Source organism: Sorex araneus, chromosome 7, assembly GCF_027595985.1.
Source record: "Sorex araneus isolate mSorAra2 chromosome 7, mSorAra2.pri, whole genome shotgun sequence".
NCBI classification, from domain to species: domain Eukaryota; kingdom Metazoa; phylum Chordata; class Mammalia; order Eulipotyphla; family Soricidae; genus Sorex; species Sorex araneus.
This window is the reverse complement of record NC_073308.1, coordinates 19,542,940-19,550,546: the sequence shown is the minus strand read 5'-3', so window position 1 is coordinate 19,550,546 and position 7,607 is coordinate 19,542,940. Positions and strand designations below refer to the sequence as shown.

The following is a 7,607-nucleotide window of genomic DNA, read 5'->3' as shown; positions in this document are numbered from 1 at the left end:
AGAGTGTTGATGAAACACTAAATAGGGTAATTCAGGTGACACTGGTATATAAGATATATAGAATGCATGTGTGCTTTAATATTTTTAATTTTTAGTTTTAAGCAAATATTTGATGAGTTAGTGAGTCAATGATTATAGGTGTTCATTGCCTACTGGCCTCCGGGATGGTGCACAGTGAATTGTTAGGGTCAATGTCAGACTCTGGCAGAGAGAACTTTGCCTCCTTCATCCAGAAAGCTTTTCCTATGCATTGCAATGCATAGGGGTGGGCCATGCCAAAGGGGGCGAGAGGGCAGGACTCTGTTACAACAATGGGGTTTTGACCAAAAGTTTATTGGAAGTTCAGTAGAATGGGCAGGAAAGCAGGGAAGGAAGCCAAGAAGAGGTGTTGATTTCACTAAAGGCTGTTTTCTTAGTGGGCAAAGGCCAACTGTTGGTGAGTAGCAAATCTCCTGAACAACAACCCAGGCAGAGAAACCTTGGGGAATGTGAAAGTCCATGAGAGTAGACTCAAAGAAAACTTGACATCAATTCTGGGGCACTGGGCCTCCATTCCAGGACCTTGAACATGCAAAGCTTGTGTTCTACTGCTGAACCATTTTTCCAGCCAAGGTAGCACAGCAAGTCTCAGGACTGTCTTGGTGTTTTGCTTAGTACCCAACAGCATCTGTACCAAGTTCAGAGCCAACTGTGCTGTTTTGAGGGGTGATGGGTCACACCAGGCTGTGCTCAGGGCTTACTCTTGTCTCTGTGCTCAGGGATCCTCCTGGTGGGGTGGGGAGATGATATGTTGTGGATCAAACCAGAGTGGGTCACACATGCAAGACAACCACCTTACCTCTTCTGCTATCTCTCTAGACCCTGACTTTTATTCGTTTCAAATTGCATATACTACTTTGGGGTATCTTCTTCTCAGACTATTTCCTGGCACTGATGTGAACCTGGAGACAGGCCCCATCACTTGTGATCAACTCTGGTCTCCCCACATTTCCAGTCCTTACCGAGATGCCCCTTATGCACTCAGCTTGAACCTCTGATGCTTAGGCCAGCTCACCAAAACCACTGATGCAAACACAGGTCTGCTGGCTCAGCAGCCGTGTGGGATGTGTGGAAGGACAGTTCACTAGTGCTGTCCCAAGCTCTTTAGACTTTTGTTGGTGGCATGTGCCAAAGTCTGCAGCTCTTCTTCCTTGATATCTCTCCACTTCTTCTCTTCCAGGGGTGGGAGTCCCTGTTTAAAGGAATGTTTTTCTAAGGTGAACATTTTTAGGAAGTGAAGGTGTCTGGTTCTTAGGAAGCAATGGAGGTCTGGTTGAAACACAACTTAGGATACAGTTGATCTGGATTTGATGCCTCACAGTTACTACTTCTAATGAGCTTCAAGGTTGTGATGCTGCCAGCCCAAAGACCACCCATTGAATGGCAAGGTTTAACTATAGTTTGTATATCTCAGTCAAGTGTTTGCTACACAGAGATGAAATCAAGCCGATTTAAGTTGGCAGAGTGAACATGTATTTTAGCAGAACCTATTTTTTTTTGTTTTTTAGCTACACCCTGTGTTCATAGCTTACTCCTGGCTCTGTGCTCAGAGATCATTCTTGGTGGTCCCAGGAGACTATAGGGGATACTCGGGGTCAAATCTGGGTTCAGCAGGCGCAAGGCAACACCTTACCCAATGTTCTAGCATTTTAACCACCCAAGAGGAACCTATTTTTGATGACTTTTGCCTGACGGGTTGGATTCTGTTAAAACATGGTCTTGGCTCCCTCTATTATAATGAAAGCAAGCTTGGGATGCATTGTCTGGCCCATTGTTCAACCCAGATCTTATTCTAATGAGGTCCCTTAGACAGACATAGACTGTAGGCAGGTTTAGGAGTTCATTGCAGAAACACATTTTTTTATTCTTTTTTAAAAATTAATTTAAAAAAATTTAAATTTTATTGAATAGCCATGAGGTAGTTACAAGTTTTCATGTTTGTGTTACAATCTCACAATGATCAAACACCCATCCCTCCACCAGTACACATTCCCCACCACCAATATCCCGGGTATACCCCTCCCTTTCCCATCTTTCCCCTGCCTCCATGGCAGACTATTTTCCCCATACTCTCTCTCTACTTTTAGGCATTATGGCTTGCAACACAGACACTGACAGGTCATAATATTTGGTCCATTATCTACTTTGGCATACATCTCCCATAGCGACTGATTCCTCCAGCCATCATTTTCTTAGTGATCCCTTCTCTATTCCATCTGCCTTCTCCCCTTCACTCGTGAAGTAGGCTTCCAGCTATGGGGTAATCCTCCTGGCCCTTGTATCTACTGTCCTTGGGGAAACACCTTTGTTTAATAAAAGGTCCGCAATGAGAAACAGAATATCCCAAAGGCATGTGAGAATTATGTCCACAATAGCTGCAATGAAGACCTGAACTAGAGAAATGTGCAGACGGTTGGAATGCAGTAGAGGAGGAGGAAGAACATCCATATGGAATGCCCCCAACCCAATGTGCCTGCCTTTTTGGTCAGAGCTAGCAGAGTGGGCTGGAGATCAGTCAGCTGAGATCCCTGACCTTCTGAAGGTGGCAGAGGTGCTCAGAGGGACCGGCCCTAAGTAGGGAGTAATCTAAGTCATATCTGGACACTTGCAACATTTCCTGGCTCCCAGCCAAATACTTCAAAGAGCCTTATCAGGGGGTCCTGAGGTCCTAGATGGGGAACGGTGACATTTCTGGGAGGAAGTGTCAGCCCCAGATCACACTTTCTGTTGCTCTTTGCATGGGAAGTCAGAGGGGCTGGGTGCAGGCACAGGTGTGTTTTAGAGCCCACCTTTAGTTTCCTCCTGCGCTCAGATGCTCTCTCTGGGGCAGGGATGGATGGGCAATGTTCCCCGAAGCTGATAGATGATTCTTCTTAGGAAATCCTACTCAGCCAGGACCTCCGGCATGGAAAGACTGAGAGACCCAGCATCTTTTCCTGCTCCTGCATCTTGGCTTTTAGAAATCCCCGAGTGCCACGGAGGGGGGCAGTGGCTCTCCATGGCATTCCTGTCATGCTGGGCCCTGTACACTTCAAGTTCCAGGGATAGGGAGGCTTTGAAAAATCTTCTTTGAGGACCTGAGGACTTTCCTCCCACTGTTTCACAGTGGGAGGCAGGCTGCAGGGGTGAGGCTTGCACTGCTCCCGAATCTGCGTGTGGTGCTCCTCTTCCCAGTTCTTCCTTCTGTGGGAGTCAGAAATTCCCATGGTGAAGGGTTTACATGAAGAAACTGTCAAATGGTTCACCCCAAGGCTTTCCTTTTCAATAATTTTAGATGTTAACCATCCCAATATGTGTCCAGGTATGATTTTTCTTAAGGGGCCCACAAGAAACAAAATTAAAACTTAGTTACCACAAGTATTGGTTATTTAAATGGTTACTTGATTCCATTCATGATGCAAGAGAGGCATTTAGTTAGCATCATTTCAGAATTTTCTAGCTTTCTTGATATTTTTTCATGTTGCTTTGGATAACATGATGGAATTTTCAAGATACTTTTGAACATAAGAGAAACCTGCATTTGTATCAGCTGGGTAACAACAGATGAGTTTCTTAAAGTTTTCCAAGCCTCAGTTTCATTATCTATTTAATGAGAGTAAAATTGATTTTGTACATAAGATAGCTTTGTACTTCGCAGATGTTTACAGTTGGGGATACTGTTATTCCCTAAATTCCTTTAGTAGGTAACAGAATTGTCACTAGAATTATGTGGTAAAAGTTTTATGAATCAGTTCACATTTTTTGTATAAATAAATGTACTGTCTTCTTTTGGAAAATTATTATGGAATCATATAATAGACAAATATTTGGTTGCCCAAGTCCTTCCCTTTCTGATGGGTTGCAAAGAAGGTCTTTTAAGTTTCCGAGGAGCAATTGTTTAGTATTACCTTTTGACTCGTGGCAACACTGTATGACTTATCCTTTGCTGATTGTCACTCTGTGCAATGGAAGGTAGTGAAATATAAATATATATGGTTTACTGGACACTGGAAACAAAGAAGGGAAGCGTCTCTGCTCCTGTTTCCCGCCTTCTCCACCCAGTCCCCCTCTCAGACCGTGCTTCCTTCTTTAGCCTCTCTGGGGTATCAGTGCTGATAACAGGAGGGCACTTCAGAGGGGATGCCTGCTCTGGATCAAAGCTCTATCTCTCAGGCCACCAGCTTTAAGATTATGACTTCCTTTCTTATCTCTGGAACTTCTATGCACACACCCATCTCCTGCTCTGGTGTCTGTTTTTAATGGGAATCCCACTGTCAGGGAGTGTTCTCTGTGCTCTGATTTTGCAGGCTGTTGGATCATCTACTAGGTCCATTCTAAACCATACCATTCATTGTTCATTCCCTTCTGTTTAAATTTGACTGGGGCCTTATCATTATATCATAATCTTTCCAAGTCTTTATTTCCTTACTTGCAAGAGAGAAGAGGGGACATGTGTACTTGTAGCTCAGAATTGTCTAGATTAAGCATTAACATTAGTGGTGATGCATGAAGAATCCTTAATATGTAATCTGCCATTGGTAGGTGCTCAGTGAGTATTAACCTGCTCCTCTTCCTTTGCTGTTCTTCTTAATGCCCAAGGTCAAATTTGTTGCCAACTATGTTTTCATCAGATATTTTTCATGAATTGAATAATTATAACATTTGAATTGGTAGCAACTATTCTTCTCCAGTGTTTCTTTCTGAACTGAGAGAGTTCTTTCAGCAGAAAACTTGGTCAAATCTCCTTTGGAAAGAAGTGCCTTATTGGAGAGTAAGTTTGAGATGGAAATGGTTGGGTTGATATGAAAATAAAGGAATAGGCCAGTCTCTCTATCCTGTGTGTGGAGAAGGATGGGAGGGAGAGATGGGAGATTGGAGAGGATGTTTGGCTGTCTATAAACATGTTCCTACCTGCTCTTTCATGCTGGAAGTTTTATGATAACAAATTTTCACACAAGGAGGCCTTGATTTTTCAGGCTGACATATATCTACCCCTAGGATTCATTGATAAAAGCCTCATTGTTGTTGTATAGGTAAACCAGCTTCTCCAATAGGAGGTTAATCAGAAGTAGACATGATCTTTGTATTCCCTTCTACTAAGCTGATTATGAACATGTGTATGAAGAATAGCATTTTAAAAAACATTCTGTTTTGATATTATCTTCAGCAATCTTCTAGCTTATGTCAGAGAGTGACACCATTCAAGGGCATTGTGTGTCTGTTACCCTGCTTTGACAAAAGTGCCTTCCATATGGCTTCAGAGGTTCAGATCCGAGGAAGTCACCAGAAACTGATGCTGTGTGATCTTATTTTATGAAGCTTTTTGACTCGGAGTCTTCTCTTTATTTAAACCAATGTATGGGACTCTTCCCCATTCTTGGTTACTCTATAGTGCAAACGAATTCCTGGCTCTCCATGCACGGCTGACTTTCTGCCATTCTGCTGTTGCGATATTGAGTTAAGGAACATGTCTGTATTGTTATCAGCCTTTATTATCTGATAGTAGGAATGACTATTTGTCTATATAGGGACTAAAGTTGTCAGGGCTTTTAAAATAAAAATTTTTTTAAATACCTGGTGGTTCTTAGGGCTACTTCTTGTTTAGTACTCAGGGTTCACTCCTTGTGGGACCTTGGCAGTACCCTGGGGCAAAGCTTTTGCTCACCCCATTGAACTGTGTCTGGCCCTAAAATGTGTGGGTCTTAACACATTAGATTGTTGAGTTGAATTGAATTCATCAAGACTTTTGTAACTCAATTGTCTTAGGTCTAGGTAAAGTTTTCACCTTTTGGTGTTTTGTTTTTACCACATCAAGTATTGCTCAGGATTTACCTCTGACTTTATGCTCAGGGATCATTTCTGGCATGCTTGGCGGGGGGGATCATATAGGGTGCCAGGGATTGAACCTCGGTTGGCCGAGTACAAGGCAAATGCCCAACCTGTTGCAGTATTGATTTGGCCCCCAAGTATTTGCATTTTGAAATACTTTTTAGTGGGATTATAGACAACTAGTAATTATGGGGACTGTAATCATGGAGTGATAGCACAGTGGGTAGGGTGTTTACCTTGCATGTGGCTGACCCAGGTTCGATTCCTCCGTCCCTCTCAGAGAGCCCGGCAAGCTACTGAGAGTATGGAGCCCGCATGGCAGAGCCTGGCAAGCTTCCCGTGGCATATTCGATATGCCCAAAACAGTAACAACAAGTCTCACAATGGAGACGTTACTGGTGCCCGCTCAAGCAAATCGATGAACAACGGGACTACAGTGCTACAGTGCTACAATCTTCTCTTACGTTTCCCCTGCCTTGCCAACAACATTGACCTGTGAGAAACATGCTAGTTCTGCTTTTTTTTGCCGTCATATTCATTTCACTTAAGGATCCCTTCCCATTCTTCTCCTTCTTCTCCAACTGACAAGATGGAATGTAGTGAGAAACAAAAGCTGTCAGCTTTGAGTGATGATTAAATGCTTGGGAGGACTCTTTTTTTTAATCTCATCGCTTTATTCTGCCTCTGAACCTTTGTGTAGGGTCACAGAGAAGGGAGAACTGGAAGGAGTGATTTGGATATTAAAGGCAGAAGAGGCTGAATAGCAAGTAGACTATGCCTGGATATTGGGAGAGAAGGCTTACTATCTCCACACCATGCTTCATTCTCATCACTCAGTGAAACTAGGGCTGTTAATCATGTCTGTGTAATGCCATGTGGAATGAATCCTCTGGTACTTGAAGGAAGGATGTTGTCAAGTTAAAGGTTGGACCAAATTGATGAGAAGGGCTTTGTTTAGTGGGATTTTGATGGAGAAAAAGACTGGCAGTGAGCCAGTGACCAACCAGGGTTCCACTAAGCTCTCTGGAGAAGCACAGGCTGACATTGCTCTCTTCAGAATGCTTGTGGGCCTTGTCTGAAAGTATCTCTCAGAGCTTCTAGTGGGGGTACTTTATCCTAGACTCCAGAGCAGAAGTGGTTTCCTTTCAGAGCAACTGTTCTGTCCTTTGCTTGTGGAATGCAGCCACTTACTGAATGAGGGATAAAAGGAAAGACGGCCTCATGAGTTCTCCTCTTGGATAGCCCAGACCATTTTCAGATTTTCACCTCACTGGTCCACCCTCTGAAAGTGTTTGCTCCTATTAATCACCTCGTTAACAGGAAGTTTGTCCATTTACCAGTTTTTAGATTCAGACACCAGGTGTCATGACGAGGGATAAAGAATCAGTGAACTGTGGCTCTTGATTTGCTCTAGGGAATTTGCAGGCTCTGTTGTGTGGGGGTTGATGTACACATCTAAAGTACCAGTGTTTCCAAATCAAGAACCAAGTGCTGAGGGAGGTTGGAGAAAACGGCAGTTCATTTCTCAAATGGCCTGACAATGTGTGCGCTGTTGATTTCTAGGGCAAGGGTGACTACATAGCCATGGAAATTCTGAATGCTGCCCTAGAATTGAGTGTCATTAGTGTTCATCCTGCTTGCTTTCTTGAGTTTTTTTTTCCCCAGGGAACTTCATGGTATGCACCAGCACAAAGATAGTCCGTGTGAGCACAAGTGATTTTTCTATCTTAGCCATCACTAAAAAATCTAAATATGCATGT

At 43.3% G+C, this 7,607-nt stretch overlaps 1 non-coding gene across 1 annotated transcript; it reads left to right on the top strand.

The window, feature by feature from the left end:
• Positions 1 to 5,354: 5,354 nt before the first annotated feature.
• Positions 5,355 to 5,489, top strand: LOC129406661 (small nucleolar RNA SNORA46). Its single transcript, XR_008631138.1, has one exon. It is a non-coding gene; the product is annotated as a small nucleolar RNA SNORA46 (small nucleolar RNA).
• Positions 5,490 to 7,607: the final 2,118 nt, after the last annotated feature.